Source organism: Echinops telfairi, unplaced genomic scaffold (assembly GCF_000313985.2).
Source record: "Echinops telfairi isolate 266 unplaced genomic scaffold, ASM31398v2 ScPeMD7_5592;HRSCAF=6446, whole genome shotgun sequence".
NCBI classification, from domain to species: domain Eukaryota; kingdom Metazoa; phylum Chordata; class Mammalia; order Afrosoricida; family Tenrecidae; genus Echinops; species Echinops telfairi.
In genome coordinates, this window is record NW_022109491.1 from 23,852,593 (window position 1) to 23,871,561 (window position 18,969).

Here is an 18,969-nt window from a genome sequence, read left to right on the forward strand (position 1 = left end):
CGCGAACCTAACTTTTGCTCTGTGCTTGGGGGACAAAGACCCCGAGTGTAAGTATTTGTTATAAGGGATCCTTTAGGGTGTCTTCAACAGGACAAAGACAAGACCAAGACAGTCACCGGGACGAGGGAGATCAGTCTGAGGCCACACATAACAACATCCAAAGGATTCACAGCTTGTGGCCAATGATAAAGTATGGTGGGGGGGGGGCGGGGGAGAAAGAAATGGTTCACACAATCATGACTGGCAGCAGATCAGTTCACCGCTGTTCCTAAAGGGCCCACAGACTCAGGAAACAGAACACGGTTGGGATGATGGTCAACTGAAATTTCGGGTCTCTGCCTGGTGCGGAAGTCAAGCCAAACATTTTTGAGGCTAGCCTTTGGCAAGGAGAAAGTTTTATTTGCAAGATCTATAATGCAAAGGAGACAGAGGGGTGTCTTCTACCTCTGGAAAGTGTTTCAGTCATGGGAACCCACTGGGGCTGTTTTACCCTACCCCATGGGGTCGCTGCGAGTCAGAAGGGACTAGGTGGCAATGAGTTATTTTGAGCCCCCCCAATTAAGAAAAGAGGGGCTTATTATAGATTTGGAGAAAGGGCGTGAGTGGTTTGGGAAATGAACATTAATAATCTTGTATCTAAGTTACAGGGTATTGATTACTAAATACCGATATGATAATTACTACACATCAATATTGTACCTAGGTTGGGAACGAGTGTCCTGCATTCCCCCACTGCCGCTCTCTCCTCCATTGGTCAGAGCGCCCATGTTAACTGGGGACAGCACAGTGGGTGGGTTTATTTTGCTTTTCCCCGGGACTCAAACAAGCAGGCTCTAGTTCTAGTTCAGTGGTGGGACTCAAATAACTCAACGACTGGCTTGCTGCACTCATGACCGTTTTAAGTATAAAACAAGATATATCAAAAGGTAATTTATTATTTTATACAGTTAATACTTAAATAAGAACAATAAAAGAGGTACACAAACCAGCTTATGTTATGCGTTTTAAAACATTAAATGATACCTGACAAAAGCAATACAACAGTTATTCAAAATAGTTCCATATTGCTTATTGATTGGCGTCCTCACTTGCAACATTCTTCATTTATATCCAAGTGTCATCGGCTGTGTGATTTACCCTTAATCATCTTTTCACTGTGGAGGTAGGATCCCATTTCTCTAGAGGTGGGCCAATTAGACAACAGTTGTGTTTGATCGATTAGAAACAGTTTGGCAACTTCTCTTCTCTGAATGTATCATGTTCATCTTTGAAAAACCACTTTCTGCTTCTGCTGAACTTAACAATTGTTCTGACAATATTTTTAGGTCTTTGGACACTTTTTGGAATTGCATAATTCACTCATAATATCTCATGGGATTTTTGGGGAGTAACACAATGGGTCATCCTCTGGTTGTTTGGCACGTAAACCATTTCGTTATTGGGAGTCTTACAGACGTCATGACTTTTCACAGTTCAACCACATTGCTGCCACCATCCGTTTCAAAACACTTTCTTCTTCCATTCCTTGATATCAGCTCCCCTTTATCCCCTCCCTCCCCTACCCAACCTCCCAGGAACTTTCATTTATTTATTTATTATGGTAATGATTGCACAAATCTTCTTAATATTATTGAACAATTGAATTGTATATGAGGGAGTACCCAAAAATACCCAGAATTTTTTTTCAAAGCTATGTATTTAATTTTTTTTTAACAAAACAACCTTATCACCTTCAAAGTACTCTCTATTACCCTGAATACATTTGTCAAATCTGTGACTCCATTCTTGGAAACATTTTTCAAACTCATCTGTTTAGATGGCAGATAGCACCTTGCTCATTTTTTTCTTCAGCTCTTCTATGTCATCAAATCGCTGTCCTTTCATGTCCCTCTGTTTTAGCAGAAACAAAAAGAAGCTGCACGGAGAAAGGTCAAGTGGGTCAGGTATGTGGGGGAAGAGAGGCATGTTGTTTTTGCCAAAAAACTGGCCCACTGAAATGGCTGCAATGAGTAGGTGCATTGTCATGGTGGCAAAACTAGGCCTTTTCTGTCACACACTGTTATGCAATCTTTTCAGAACCTCTAAATAGAAAGCTTGGTTAACAGTCTGACCTGGTGGAATGAACTCCAAATGCACTATGAGTTAACATTTTCATCAGTTCAGGAAGTTGGTAGACATCTGAATGAGGTTTGTCATCAGTCAACATTTCACCTTTTTTGAAATGAGGAAAACATTTATACACTTGAATTTTCCCCATAGCACTGTCCTTGTAAACTGTGTTCAACATCACAACAGTTTCTGTGGCATTTCCGTGCATCGCCCACCCCCCACCCTCGCCCCACCCTAATTAGGTAACAAAATTTCACAGCTGTATGCTGTTCTCTTAAATTGTCCATCAGAAAAAATGAGGTTTAAGCGAAACTGCTTTTAGGAAAAAAAAAATCACTGTGACCTGAGAGAACCTTCCCCGGTGATACCACTGGGTGCACGATCTCAGAGTGAGTTGCTCCATGCTCACCTGTCAGGAAAAATGCGTATGATGGAAGCTCCGCTCCGCCCAATACAGTTCCGGGTTTTTTTTGGTGCCCCCTCATATGTGAAATATACGCCAATAAAACTACTAAAAAAACAAAAACAAAAACCCTACCCAACCTCAACATTATAAAAGGGGCCAGGCTTACTAGTCGGATGGGGACTGGTGGGACCCCCAAGACTGTGGCCCTTAGCCACACTTCAGGTCTGAGACTGAACTCACCCCCACGTTAGAAGAATCAAACCGTTTAAGATCCAAAGGGCAGGATTTACCCGCAAAGTTCAGAGGGTAGGAAAGAAGGAGGGATGAGACCAGGAAACCCACCGCACAGTGAGGGGATGGTAGTGGATGCGCTGAGATGGGACGTGTGTGAGCTGTGGAACGTTGAGCTCTGTAAACCTTCACCTAACTTACGAAACCACACACACACACACACACACACACACACACACACACACGGAGGGGGCCACTGGGGATGGAGGGGCTACAATGTCAAGGAATCCATTTAGAAGAAGAATGCTGGGAAACTGATTGTAGTAGCAAGTGTACAATTTTGCTTGATGTGATTGAACTATGGAATGATATAATATATATATATTAAAAAATTTTAAAAAGAAAAGAAATTTCTCTATTTGACACCCTCCTTCCCCATAAGAAAGTCACATGCTTGCAGCCATTGAGGGCGAGCCAGAACAAATGTGGATTAAGAATCTCAAAAATACTTAGTTTTCTTGAAAACATGATACATTTCCACACTGGGAACTTCCTGAGGAATAATCAGAGATGCAAAGATTTAAGTACAAGATTGGCTGCCACAGCACCGGTTTTATGGTGACAAATTGTGAACAGCCTACCTGCTTAACATTAAGGATGCTTGATAAATTATTATTATTATTATTTTAAAGATCATTTTACTGGGAGCTCTTACAGCTCTTATAATAATCCATACATCGATCTTATCAAGTATCTTTGTACATATGTTGTCATCATTCTTTTTTTTTTTTGCCATCATTATTTTCTAAACATTTACATTCTATTTGAGTCCTTGGTATCAGCTCCTCTTTATTTTTTATGATAAATCATCATTAAGAAATATTGTACAAAAAAAATAAAAACAAGAAATACTGTACAGTGATAAAAAGTCTGTAAGACAAAGTCTTGCCTTCCTTGCCTCTGAAGAGCACTTTTTCCGTACTTCCTCCAAGACAGATCAGTTTGTCCTTTTAGCAGTCCATGGTACTTTCAATATTCTTCAGCACCCCGATTCAAATGCATCCGTTCTTCTTCCGTCTTCTTTATTCAACTGTCCAACATCCACATGCCTGTGAGGCAATGGAGGGTACCATGGCTTGGGTCAGGCACACCTTCGTCCTCAAAATAACATCTTGCTTTCCAATACTCCGAAGAGGTCTCGTGCAGCAGATTGCGATGTTGATCTCTGACCGATGCTTCCGTGAGCATTGATTGTGGATTGGAGCAAGGCAAAATCCTTGACAACCTCAACCTTTTCTCCATTGATCATGCTATTTACTGGTCCAGTTGTGAGGATTTTGGTCTTCTTTACGTTGAGTCGTAATCCATCCTGAAGGCAGCAATCCTTGATCTTTGTCAGTAGGTGCTTCAAGTCCTCCTCATGTTCAGCGAGCAAGGTGGCATCATTTGCATATCCCAGTTAATAAGCCTCTGACTCGATGGCACCGAACAACAGCAGCAGCAAAGAAACCACTCAACTGTTTATTCTGTATTCATTTACTTGTTTGCTTATTTTTGGTCAAACGTCAAGATGGCACAATGTCCGCCAGTTTCATCCATGTAAATGGTGTGTTTCACGGACTCAGCGTGATCTTTTAACATTGTGCGTATGTATTAAAGTTTATGCTAGGTGAAGCTTGTTATTGCTGTTAGGTGTCCTCGAGTCAATTCCAACCCATAGTGACTGTGTTAGTCTGGGCAGACTAGAGAAACAAATCCAGGGAGACTCATATGTGAATAAGAAAGAGGTTTATATACAAGAGCAGTGGAACGTTAAGAAAACATCCAGCCCAGTCCAGTTCAAGTCCATAAGTCCCATATTAGCCCATATGTCCAATACCAGTCTATAAAGTCCTCTTTCTGACTCACAAAACACATGCAACGTTCCGAATGTAGGACAGTCACAGGCCAGTGGGTAGAAAGTCTTTGGATCCAGTGGGTCTCCACATGGCTCCTCCAGCAAAGGGCACAAGTGTAGTTCCATGTGTCTTGTCAGTAGAGTGTCTTCTAGGGAGTGAGCTGAGAGAGAGAAAGGAGTGTGTCTCCTGCCTCCAAGGAGGAAATGCAGGAATTCCCAGAATTCTCAGGAGAAGGTCACGTCCACACAGAGGCCTCATTGGCTATGACCCAATTGACAGACTAGACTCCACCCATTCACTCATCATCCTCTCAAATAGACACCAGATTATGTAACTACCGCAGTGACCTTATGCACAGCAGAAGGAAACACTACCGGATCCTGCGCCGGCCTCAAGGTAGTTCCTGTGCTCGAGCCCATCATTGCAGCCTCTGTGCCCGCCCATCTCCCTGAGGGCCTTCCTTTTTTTGCTGCCCCTCCACTTTACCAAATATAATGTCCTTCTTCAGGGACTGGTCTATCCTGACAACATGTCCAAAGTACATGAGATGAAGTCTGGCCATTCTTGCCTCTACAGAGCATTCTGGCTGTACTTCTTCTAAGACAGATCGGTTTGCCCTTTTAACAGTCCATGCTGTTTTCACTACTCTTCTCCAGCACCATGCTTTAATTGCAAGTGAAGCTAGTCATTCACAAAAGGACAACTATATATATATATATATTTATCATTATTTTTTATTGAGAGTTCATACAACTCTTATCACAATGCATCCATCCATCCATTGTGAAAAGGACACATGTTTTATGAGAGCACCATTATCATGTTTTTAGAAATCAAGAAGAGGTTTTCATGCTAAAAGAAATAGACTTTGATGGTTATCAGGGGTGGGTGGCTATGGGGAGGAAGGGGATGTCATGGGCTAGAGCAGTGGTTCTCAACCTGAGGGTTGCAACCCTTTGTGGGTCGTAAGACCCTTTCACAGGGGTTGCCTAAGACCATCGTAAGACCCACATTTCTGATGGTTTTAGGAACCGAGACAAGGCTTCTCTATACGTCTCCAGGCGGGTCTGCCCACATGCAGGCATATAGATAAAGTCTTGGTTTCGCATCCTGATTTCCACTTGGAATGTTCACTTGAGAATTTTCACTGTATTTTTGTTCTTGAAAATTTATAATTAGTAAAAATCCATAAAAGTCTTGACTGATTATAACACTAAGAATGCAAAGATTCTGGCGTTTACTTGTGAAAACAAACTTGTCACCCCAGTCCTTCTCAGTCAAGTGCCTGAGCCCTAAGTCACTCCCTCTCAGCCAGATGGAGCCCTGGTGGCACAGTGGGTTGAGCTGGTGGCACAGTGGGTTGAGCTGGTGGCACAGTGGGTTGAGTTTGGACCCCCCCCAGCTACTCCTCGGGAGAAAGACTGGGCTTTCTGCTCCTGTAAAGAGTTTCAGTCCCATGGGGTGGGGGGAAATGATAAATTATCAAAGGTTCATGTAGGAGGGAGGGGGGAAAATGAGGAGCTGATAACAAGGGCTTAAGAAGAAAGCAAATGTTTTGAGAACGATGATGGCAACAAATGTGCTTGACACATGGGTGGATGGATGGATTGTGATAAGAGTTGTACCAGCCCCCGATAAAATGATTTTAAAAAAAGAAAGAAAAAATAACTTTTTGCTTACTTTATGTATAATGTTTTTGATGTCATAATACAGCTTATCAGGTCTCCTATCATTTAATGTTCAGTGAGTCAAATCTGTTCTTGAATTGTTCTCAAAGTTAAGGTGGAAGATACTCACGTTCATGTGTTGGCTCTCATGGGTTTGCTTTAATTTTCTGCAACTTCAGCCTGGACTTACATATGAGCAATCGATGGTCTGTTCCATTCGGACCCACTGCACAGTAGAACAGAACCCTGTCGGTGCTGCACCATCCTCACAATGGTTCCTGTGCCTGAGCCCAGCGATGGCAGCCGCTGTGTCCATCCATCTCATCGAGGGCCACCCTCGTGTTCACCGCCCCTCCAGTTTACCACACAGGCTGTTCTTCCCAGGGACCAGTCTCTCCTGACAACATGTCCAAAGTTGTGAGATGAAGTCGTGCCATCCTTGCCTTGACACAGTTCATTTCATTTATCATCATAGCAACTCGAGGACAGGTACAACATCACAGAAAAATGAGGCACCTGCCCAAGGTCACGCAGCCAGTATTTTGCTAAATCAGAACTGCCAGACCCCAAATCTATGCACAGAAACCGTCTCCTCCTGAAACACTAGTTGTCTGCCTTTCGTAGATCTCAGAGAATCTCACGAAATGTATGCTTCTTGAGAACTACAAATGAACGCCAAATTTTACACATAATTTCAGAGTTCAGGGACATAAAAGTGTCCTGGTAGTGCAGCGGCTTATGTAGTGAGTGGTAACGACAGGGTCAACAGTCGGGACCCACCAGGAGAAAGTTGAGGCTATCTACTCCTGTAATGGCTTAAAGTCTCATATATCTGGGAGAGGGGGGGATTCTACCTGCCCTATAGGGCCTCTTTAAGTTGGAATTAACTCACCAAGTTTGGTTGAATTTGGTCAGGAACACAACAACCCCTGCAAGAGGTCCCAGCAAGGAATTTCTAAACTGCCATTGCTGTCAGAGCTCTGAGCCTGACTGCACATGTGGTTCCAACAGGGAAACGTGGGCCAGATTTGCAGACACGACCTCTGAACTCCAGGAGACTGGATGGACAGACACAAATGAAAGTATGTGGAAATATCTAAACCCCCAAACCAAACTCACTGCCTTGAGTCCATGCCGACTCACAGTGACCGGGATAGGACAGGGTTAGAACTGCTCCTGTGAGTGCCTGACGCTAACTTTTTATAGAAGTAGAAAGCCCCATCTTTCTCTTGGGGAGCGGCTGGTGGTTTTGAGCTGCTGAACTTGTGGATGGCAGCCCAATGCGTTACCATGGGGTCACAAGGTTCCCTAGAAATATCCAAATGAAGTAAAAATTCCAAAAACACAATAAACAGGGCACACAGTGCTTATTGTGACATCTTTATAAAGATGTCATTAAAAACGGTGGCTTTAATCCTAGTCATCTTTAAATGGGTCCTTCCTTCCAAGAGTCAGCAGGTCAAATCACTTACGCTTTGGGAACAAATAGGCCCTTGTGTCGACCTCTTTCATCTGCACTGTATGACAGGTCTGAACAGATCCTGGATTAGTAGATTTCAATAGCTGACCCCGTTCCTAAGATTGGGGGAAAGAACGACAAAGAACCAGGAGGCTTCCAGGGCCATCAAAGTCACATCCTGGACATGTTCCTTCCCAACTTCTAAAGGCGGGTCCAGCCCACCCTTTGGATACAGATCTATAGGAGGCACCGAAATGAGGGGCCAGGCCACCAAATTTCGCCAGGAAATTTCCCTCAAATGTCCAAGAAAAATAAGCAGTAGGCCAGTTGGGTTTTGTTTTCTTGTTCTCCTCATCTTTGAAATGCCAGGCTCTTCCCTCTGGGAAAAGGTCAACTGTCATTTGTTTGATGCACCGACACTTCAGTAATGTCTCCAATGGGTCCCTGTACAAGCAGGGCTGCAGTGGCAATTTGGAGGATGAGAAGGGTGAGGGGGGTGGAGAAAGTCCTGCAGCGTGGGACAAGCAAGCAAGTGGGTGAGGTAGAGGACGGGGCCTCGCCAAACCAATGGATTGCAGATGAGCTGAAGCCCCATGTCAACTCTTAATCAGAAACCATCTCTCCCCTAGACCTCACCCTTTGAAGTCACGGACACATCAAGCACCAGAAACTTTCCAAAAGGCAAGAATCTAATCGCTGACTGGGGAAGCCTGCTCTTAGGAAGCAGAAGCAGCAGAAACAGAAGCAGAGAAGGTGGAGAAAGAGGAGGAGGAGACCATGACTCTAATATGCTGGGAGCCCTGTGCAAGAGAAAACGTGTACACAGGTGCCTGAAGAGAGACTGGGGTGTGTTGAATAGAACGGAAAACCACAGCAGGCTGCTTCAGTCCTTTTGTCTCACTCCATGAGGCAAGTGGATGACAAAACCAGGGTTGAAAAACCTGTAAGAGCTCAGTTCAACCTAAAAGCAAAATGCAACATTATCTGCCCCAGTGGGTCACTTAGGATGCCCCTGGCCACATAGCCCTAGCCCTAAAGAAATAAGGGACAAAACACAAACGGGCACGTGCACATCTGTGTCGATTGCAGCAAGTTCTATAATAGCTAGAGGATGGAAACCAACAAGAACGGTGACGAGAGAGGCAAGGATAAACAAGCCCTGGAACATCCACACAATGGAATATTGTGCATCTTCACAAAACAGCGACAAACACCTGAAGACCGAACAAAGTTAGAGAACCCTATTCTTAGTCAATCTCTTACAGATAAACATTCGATGACACCATTATAATAAAGGAAAAGAAAGAAGAAGAAAAAAGCTTTACACACCAAAGGATACGACCTTAAAGACTATGTTGAGGCCAGGGTGAGGGGTGGGAAGAGGGAAGGGAGAGAAACTATGGAGGGAGGAGGGGTGAGGGTGGGAAAAGGAAACATAAAAAGGTGGGTGGGGGAAGAAAAGAAAAGGAAAAACAAAACAAAAGAAATAAAAGGATTAAACTGTCTTCTTCCAGAATGCTCCTTAAAAATGTGAACGACAAGACTTTGTCTCAGAACTTTGGACCTGTTATCAGGAGAAACCAGTCCCTGGAACTGGATGCCATGGTTGGTAAATGGAAAAGTAGAAGACCCTCAATGAGATGGATTGGCCTAATGGCTTCAAAGACAGGCTCAAAGATAACAATGGCTGTGCGGATGGTGCAGGACCAGGCAGAGTTTTGTGCTGTTGTAGCTCAAGTCTCCATGCAGCAGAGTCAACTCAATGGCTGACAACAACAACAACAACAACAACAACAACAAGATGTGTCATGTTCGTTGAGTGGTGCAAATGGCTAATGTGCTTGGCTTTAACGGAAAGTTGGAGGTTCAAGTATACCTACACCTGTGTCACAGGAAAATCCTGGCATTCAACTCCCCCCAAGCCATCCATTGAAAATCCTGTGGCGTACCGTTCTACACTGACACACATGCAGTTGCCGTGAGTCAGAATCAACTTGCCGGCAGCTAACTGATGTGTCAGACACTGACAATATAGCAACGAACTCCACTGTCTCCCCTCCCGACTTTCTGGTCAGGGAGAACAAATACTTAGACCGGTCAGGACCATATTGGTAGGTTGTACTGAACACTTTGAGTAAAATGAGGGACTGAGATGGGGTTGTGAGATCCTCTCTCGTCTGGGGGAGCTGCCTCCTGTCTCTTCTAAGTTGACTGGAAGGATGAGAAGGACCTACCGTTCAAAGAGTTAGGAGAGAGGGGAAAGGAAATAGCTTCTGGGAGCCTTGGGCTGGGAAGATCTTGATGGTTTTGAACAATTCACAGAAAGTGGGTGGCTGAGCAGAGTGGGTGGGTGAAAAGGGATAAGACTGGTGTGGTGGGAGGGGGCCAGGTGGTGAAGAACCTTGTAGACCGTGGTGGAGTCTGTAGATTTCCCTCTGCAGGGACAGGAGGGCATTGGAGGGACTGACTCATGTTTTGAGAACCTGTCTTTGGCTCTTGCATGATGTCTAACCGAGGAAAAGTGGATTCGGTGAGACGAGGGAGAAAGCAGCTGTTATAATCCATGTGAGTGCTAATAGTGACTGTGTCCAGTGTGGGTCTGTTGGTAGGTTTGAATGGTGACCGTGTCCAGTGTGGGTCTGTCTGTTGGTAGGCTTGAGAGGGACACAGAAAGTAGGATGCTAGGAGTTGTTCTTGGACTCAGCATGGTTTAGTTGAGTCCCCTCTTAGTGGGTGGAAGACAAAATCTTCCATCTTTTCTGTTCTGGATCTCTTTCTTCAAAGTAATTCCCCCACCCCCATTTCTTAGATTATTATCTCAGCAGTCAAAATACATCTATCTTGTGTTTCCTTCCCTTAGCCCTCTGTTCCTTGATTCTTAAAACTTTTTTAAACAGATTTATTGACATATACTATGATTCCATGGTTTAAATATATTAAAAAGAGTTTTGCAATCAGCACCACCATCAATTTTGGAGCACTTTCTTCATCCTTGTGCTGCTAACTAGCTTCCCATCCCCCAGGCTCATTGGTTGTTGACAGCGCCCACTTTGGAGCATCCCTCTGGGGGAACCGAATGTCGCACCTCCAGGAAGCACAGAGGTCCTCAAAGGTGCCCACTCTGGGGGACAGCGAGGAGAATGGGAGGGGGCAGAGCTCCAGTTCTCAGTACCCTTCTAACTAGAGCAGCTCTCTTGCCACCCGAGTTATGCCTCAGGCTTCTTTGTAAGGCTTGCAGTTGAGGAAATGGGTCACTAAGTAGTCTTGAAAAACTTGGAAATCAGGGGGAAGTGGAAATTGTCTTCTAAGTTGAGTCTAGAGGTCTTGGGGTGGGGGTGGGAGCAGGGAGAGACCTTTGGGGATGAACTGATGAGGATGGTCTTCGGAGTCAAGTTAATGCGTGTCCTGGCTTTCAGCACCAGAAGTGGTGTAACCTTCCTTACTGGGTAAGCCGTAAGTGGGGATAATTGAGCTCCTTATTGGGTGTCCGGGAGGGGCCCAGTGACATCATGAAGAGCTAGTAGAATAGCAGATGTGAGTGCATCAGCTGTAAAGTGAGGGGTGCCCGATAAAGTCCTCAGAGAGAAGGAGGGACTTTCATGGCTGGTGGGAGAGGGTCCCTCATGTCTGGATAGGCCACCTGTGCTTAGGAGGAGGCTGAAGCTTAGTGTGCTTCCTTCCAGGTCCCGAGGGAATATCCGTTCAGTCAGTTTTATCCTGGACACTGGGCTCATGTTGTTGTTAGTTTTTGTAGACGCGACTTCTAACCAGAGCATGGCTATCCCATTCACATCCGAGCGGGACATTTCTGGGTATGGGGTTAATCCAGCCCCAGCCTCTACCCTGCTTAGATGTGTCTCATGCACACTCTTCCCTGCTGGCAAGATCAAGGCACAGCACAGTCCTATGCTTTAGTCCAAAGACCTTAGAGGCATGGACCCTGCCCCAGACCCCCTGAAGCCCCATGCATGTCTCGACCTCTTCTGCTCTGCTCCCTCCCTCCCAGTCATCGCCTTTTCAGAGGTCAGCTGGGGTTGCTACTGGAGCCATAACTTTGCCTCCTCCCAGGACCAAGAGTCCTACGACCCTCCATCTTGCTGGGGGTGCAGATTTTCTCACCCTCACTCCCAAGTTCCTCATCCTCTGCCTTTTTTTCTGGACCAGAAACTTAGGGTGGGCTTCGACAGGCACCGTGGGGTGTGAGGGGCATCACTGTCTGCTTTTCCAGCCCTCCACTCTGGCCACCATGAAGCTGTTCACACTTCTGATGGCGAGGTCCTCCCATGCTCCATCTTGCTTTGCTCACTGGGAAGCTCAGGACTGAGGCTGAGGGAAAGCTGTGCCAGGCCCTTGTCTACAGGGGCAATAGCTTTGGGCATAGGAAGCTCACTCTGCTGCCCACAACACCCCACTGCTCACACCCCACCCATTCGACTCATATCCCAGCCTGGAGTGCCGGCTGCTTCCCCCAGCCTCCTTCCTCTGGACTCAGGGCTCCTGAATCTCCAAGGCCTTTGTGGGTCACTCTTTCTTTCAGGAAAGTAGGAAATGTCTCCTCTTTCATCCTCCCCTCCTCTTTCCCCCTCTAAACCTTTCTTGTGTATGTGGATGCCCCCTGTGTCCTGGACTCCTGAAACCCACATGTCTTGTGTGTGTGGACATCCTCTGTGTCCTGGACTTCCGAAACCCCCATGTCTTTTCTCAACTTCCTATAGGATCCTCCTTTCCCAGAGGCACTGAGCTCAAAACCCAGCATGCCATTCTTGGAGGTCAAGGGTGAACAGGAAAAAAATCAGGGAGACCAATGTAAGTGTTCCCAGACAGCCTCCGCATGCGCCAAATCCTTAGCAAACTCAGAACGAGGCTCCTTCTCAGGCAAGAATCATCTTTATTGCCACTGGACTGTCCATCTTGCCTACAGTCATTCTTGGACTCCCAAGGGCCCGGAACACATGCGCATAGTTCGGTTTCTTGACTGTTGCTTCCATGGACATGGTTTGTGGATCCAAGTAAAATGAAATCCTTGGCAATAGCAATCTTTCCCCTATGTATCATGAAGTTGCGTATCGCTCAAGTGGTTAGGGTGTTTGTTTTCCTTACACGGAGGCATCTTTTGTACTGCAGACTGTAGCCCTTGATCGTCATCAGCAAGTGCTACACGTCCTCTTCAGCAAGCAAGGCTGCGTCATGTACACACCTCAGTTTGTTAATTAGCCTTCCTCCAACCTGACACTGCGTTCTTCTTCATAGAGCCCAGTTTCTTGGATTATTTGCTCAGTGTATACAAAACAGCAAAGCAAACTTACTGCCACCAAGTCAATTTTGGTTCAGAGTGACCCTATAGGACAGGGTAGAACTGTCTGTATGGGTTTTTGGGGTTTTAACCTTTTCCGGGGCCGGAAGGCTTACTTTTTTTTTCCCGGGTTCCGTTGGGGGGTTTGGACCGTTTGGTTTTCCATTTACCGGCCCACCCTTTATTCCTTTTTGACCAAGGCCACCTTTTGGGCCGGATTGGATTTGTTCCCCGGTTTTTTTGAGCTTGGAGGGGGCTCCCAAAGTGGCCAAGCCTGCCTTGGAGTGGCATCAGAAGTCCTGGTGGTGCTTAGAATCAGTAGCATCCCAGTTGTTTGCCCCTTGGAGGCCTTAGGAGCTCAGCACATTGGGCAACGGAAATGACATCTATTTTTTGTTTATTTACAAGTCAATTTCCAACTGTGAAATGTATTCTGTGACTATTAGCTACTCATATTCTGCTTCTGGATGAATCTTAAATTCATCCCCCATTCACTTGACCAGCTTTTAGTGAGTCCCTGTGCTGGGCACATGTCTCAGGAAGCCCACTCAGGTCAGGTCTCTCCTCCTTTCCTGCCCTGTTAGCACACTGCATGTCTCCTGTCCCTTTGCATCCCAGGACCACAATCATCGAGGCCAGCCCCTCTGCCCCTTCTTCTGAAGGCCTTGCTGTGGGCCGGGCACCATACCGGAGTCCTCAGCACTGTGGTCTGGGATCTGTGATATCAGGCCCATTTTAGAGGGTGGATCTGAGGCCCAGAGAAAAGTCACTTGCCCAACATCATACAGGCAGGAGGTGACCCGGCGGGGATTTGAACCCAACTTTGGCTCCACTAAGAATCCAGACACCACGTCGATATATTCTTGTAGGTGTTCAAGAAATATTTGAGGAATTACTGTGCTGCATCCTTATCCTTGCCTTTCCAAGAACTGCCCTGTCCAGAAACTCTGTGGGGCTTTGTCACCAGCATCCCCCAAAGACCTAGTTTTATAACCTGAGCTCTGAAGTCTAGGGTGGGTGGGACCCAGGGGCGGAAAAATCCAGCTGCCTGGCTGATTCTCAACACTCAGTGGAGGAAGGGGTCCTTTTTGGCACGGGGGGTGGGGGTGGTGGTGGCTTCTGGCCAAAGCCAATAGGGCATGTCACCGAGGCCCACAGGGCAGGCTGTGGGCTTGGGCTTGCTCCGCAGACCCCAGGAAGTAGTGGATCCCTGTGGTTTGGGGATGAGCCTTTCCCCTCTGGAAAAGCACCAGTGCTTCAGAACCTGGGGGAAGGCTTCCATCTCTTGGTAAAAGTTGGGCGCTGCTCAGACAGGCTGTGACACTCACAGACATCAAAGGAGGGACAGCATGGCGGGGAGAGCAGGCAAGAGCCAGAGGCCAACCTGGGTACTGGGGAGGGGAGGCTGGGCAACCAATTTCTGGCCACTCTGCACACTCTTCCTTTCCATATAGGCTGTCTTAATTTATTCCATGCCGGAAGCTTCGATGGCGGTACAGTTGTCAAGGGTATGGCTTCTGCCGTCAGACGGTCCTGGGTTTAAACAGCCACCAGACTCAGTAGCTGTGTGACTGTGGGCAAGTTACTTTCCCTTTCGGAGCCTTTTCTGACTCTTTGCCTCTATAAAATAATGGGAATTCTAGATCTCTGTCTTTCAGGCATTGCTACGCTTTCATGAGGCAACTGCTGTAGATGTCGGCGTGGGGTCTAGCACATGAGAAAGCTTTAGTTATGTATTTACTTTTAAAAGGAACTTATTTGAAAGGTGAGGAAACTGATATTCAGAGAGGTTGAGTGATTTGCTCAAGGTCACCCAGCCCAGGGATGGAGCTAGACTTCCAGTGAAGGGGAATCACGTGGTAATAAGCAGTGCAGCCCCAAGGCCTTTTGTTTCCACATAAGGCTACTTGCTATGCGAGGGCCCTCTTTGTGGGAATCCTGGGGCCACCACAGCGACGGTGCACTGGGTTTGCACGGACCTCCTGCATGAGCACCAGCTAATGGTGGTTGTGACTCCTCTCTGGATGGCGTTGAGGTTTTCTCCAAGGCTCTCCTATTCACATTCTGACTCGTGGCGACCCTATAGAACAGGGTAGAATGGCCTCAGTGGGTTTCCCAGACTGTATCTCTTTACAGGAGTAGAAAGCCTCATTTTTCTCCTGCAGAGCGGCTGTTGGTTTTGAAATGCTAACCTCCTGGTCAGCAACCCAACTCGCAACCACTATGCCACTGACTTGATGGCAGGGAGTCTTGTTGTGTTCCTTTTCATAACCCAGGCCCGTGGCCAGGGCAGGTGGTAAACTCCACTTTTCAGTTGGAGACCCCGGGACAGAGGAGTTGATGGTGGAACTCACAGGTTCCCAGGTTCCGGAAGACACAGCTGAACAGGAAGTGCATGACCAGTGTTAACGAGGTCTGAAATTCCCACTCTAATGTTAAAAGCCAATGGCTGATGTTAATATGACTTGGCAGCACTCTTCAGAGGGACTGTATGTCTTCTAGTGTCTCAGAAAGTCATGAACCTTCTGCATGGGAAGACGCTTTTAAAGGCTGGGGGTCCCACCTCTTTTCTGCTGCTGGGGTGTCTCTCTTCTGCCTGGGCCATCGCAGGTGAATGCACTCGTGAGTCACCAGGGGAGGTGCAGGAGGTTGATGGCAGCACAGCGGTGTCCCTTCTCTTCCCAAACCTGCCTTCTCTACAAGGAATAGCTCCCAGTCAAACCCAGTGCCTTTGAGTGGATTCTGACATATAGTGACCCCTACGGGTCAGAGCGGGGCTCCCGAGGGCTTCTGAGAGTCTACCTGTTGACAAACGCAAGCTGCCTCATCTTTCTCCCTTGGGGCAATTGGTGGGCTCTAACCTCTGGCCTTTAGGTTAGCAGTTCAATGCCTAACTCACTAAGCCAGCAGGGCTCCTAAATGGAGTAAAAACTCACTGCCATGGAGTCAGTTCCCACTCATCATGCTCCTAGAGGACACGGTAGACCTTCCTGTGTGGGTTTCCGAGACCGAAACGCTTGATTTTTGCTGAAGATCATCCAACAAAGGTTGCAGCAATACAAAGACAAGGAGCTTCCAGAGGTTCAGACTGGATTGAGAAGATGTGGAACCAGAGAGGTCACTGCTGATGTCAGGCAGATTTTGGCTGAAAGCAGAAAATGCCAGAGAGATGTTTACTTGTGTTTTATCGACTGTGCCAAGGCTTTTGACCATGTGGATCATGCCAAACTGGATAACCTGGAGAAGAATGGGAATGCCAGGACGCTTGCTGGTGCTCGTGGAGAACTTGCACGTGGATGACGACACGGTTGCGCAAAGGGAATAAGGAAATACCGCATGGTTTAAAATCAGGACAGGTGTGTGATAGGGTTGTGTCCTCTCATCACACTTATTCAGTCTCTATGCTGAGCACATCGTGGGAGAAGCTGGCTTCTATGAAGAAGAGTGTGGCATCAGGATTGGAGGAAGGCTGATTACCCACCTTCGATACGTGGATGACATAACCTTACTTGCTGAAATAGAGGAGGACTTGATGTATCTGAACGGTGGTGCTGGAGAAGAATATTGAAAATAGCAGAGACTGCTGAAAGGACAAACTGATTTGGTTTGGAAGAAGTATGGCCAGAATACTCCTTAGAGCAAGACTGGCTAGACTTTGTTTTACGTGCTTTGGGCATGTCGTCAGGATGTTTGGAGGGAGGGGCAGCAAAAAAGAGGAAGCCCTCAAGGAGATGGAGCGGCACAGTGGCTGCAACCATGGGTGCAGGTACAGGATCATTGGTGAGGACGGCCCAGGACCCGGCAGTGTCTCCTTCTGTTGTGCATAGGGTCGCTGTGAGACAAACAGACCCATGACACCTGACAGCAACAATAGCAACAACTCTTAATGGAAGTGGGAAATTTCCTCTTTCTCTCGAGGAACTGCTGGTGGTTTCCAACCAGTGACCTTGTGGTTAACAGCCTAACTCATAACCACCAGGACTCCCTCTCAATGGAATCATCATCATAAAAAGACTCGTCATTGAATCAATTTTGACCCATGACAACCCTGGTGGCATCTTGGTGATGCATCAGGCTGCCAACAGTTGGAAACCACCAGCCACTCCGGGGAGGAAGATGAGGCTTTCTACTCCTTTAAAGAGTTGTAGTCTTGGAAAACCACAAGAGCAGGTCTACCCTGCCCTGTAGGGTCGCCACGAGTCTAAATGGAATAGGAGGGAACCATTGGGCTGGATCCTCACGGACCCTGTCCACCTCATTGGCTCCTCTCTGCCGAGAGATGGATGAGTTCCTGAGGGTCTTCTCCAGGAACCAGGGAAAGGGAAGGCCCGAGAAGGACACAGGGAAGGCACAGGACAGCTTGACAGCCTCGCTCTGTTTTGGATCACTGGGCTGTCAAATGGGGAGTGGTTCACCCTCCCTTGGAGGACTAAGAAGAAGTGCATCTTATTGCGGAGTCAGGGAGACACTGGGGCACAGTGGGAGAGCCCTGGGTTCCCATTCCAGCGGCATCATTTTACCACCTGGGTGCAACCTGTACTCTCTTCTCTGAGGGTAAGGCTGTAAGTAATCATGCTGCTAGTCTGGGCAGTTTACTGAAATAGTGCTTTGTGTTTCTTTTTCTTCGATGCTGCTGTTAAGCGTCAGGGGGATGTTCTTCCCCAGCCTTGCCCCAAAACCCAGGAAGGTGGTGGAGCCTGGGAATTCTGGGTCTGTCTGAAAGTTCTTGCTTTGACGGTCTTTCAATGCCCCAGATGGGAAGGAGGTTGCCAGAGGCCAATCTTCTCTCCTGTTTGGGAGGTGGTGACCTGAGCAGATGGGATGAAGGAGTAGAGGGGAGGCAGTAGGCTGGGGGCTAAGGGCTGTTTGGCAGTCTTGCTGAACTGTCAGCATCTGTTTCTGCATTTGCCAAGGAGAAGAAGATGGCCGAGTTTGTGCTAGAGCCTGAGGGGAAGGCTGCGTGAGGGAAGGTCTGGAGGACCCTTTGGCTGGGACCTGCCAAGAGCAAAGGCTTGTCTTGCCCTGGGTTCCCCGAGGGCAGACCCTGAAATACCTGCTTGGGTGCAGGTGGTTGCTTAGGAAGCTAACTGGGGGGAGTGGGGCTGTGAGACAGGGAAGGGGAAGCAGACAATAGAGGGCATCATTCAACCCTTGCGACACTGGGTTCCATCCCACTGGGGAGCTCTGGGGGGAGTCTAGGATGAGTGCCTCAGAGTTGCTCCTCACCCCCTGTCCTTGGCCCTACAAGGAGTTGAGCCGCTGCAGTGATTCATTACTGCCCCGGGAGCCGCAGACGACACAGGAGGATGGAAGCCTGGGAGCCATGTTTGGGAGAATGATCCTGAGGTGCCAGCCTGGTCTGGGTGATGGAGCAGCTCCTCTCGGATGGGATCGTGTAGGACAGAGAGCCCTTCATCAGCGCCAGGCTGCACCCCAATCCAGAGGCTCTGCCCCACCCTGCAGCTTCCTTGCAGGGCCTCCATGCCAACAGATCTTTATACAGCCGCAGGGGACCAACCTTAAACACCAGGGAGCCTGAGGGCCTCAGCTCCTTGGGAAGGGGCACTCTAACCCAGTTTTAGCATGATTTAGAAGAATCAAGAAATGTGACGGGAGCAAATTCCCACCAATTTCTCAGATGGCTGCATGGGGTTGAGGCTGGGGGATGCGAGGGAAGCTTCAGCACTGAGCCTGCTTCCTGGGCAGGTGTGTTGTAAGGGCCTCAAGGCCTGGCCCAGGGCTTGTCAGGAGGGAAGCTCCTCCCTGGGCAACCTGCCCAGCCTGTGAGCTGCTGCTGTACCTGGGCCAACAGGCCTGCTGTGGATGTCTCACAGTCGGGAAGTGTCTCTTCCCGAAGTACCTGCCATGCCCCTTCCTGGCGTGAAGAAGGGCTGCCTGTGCTCGGA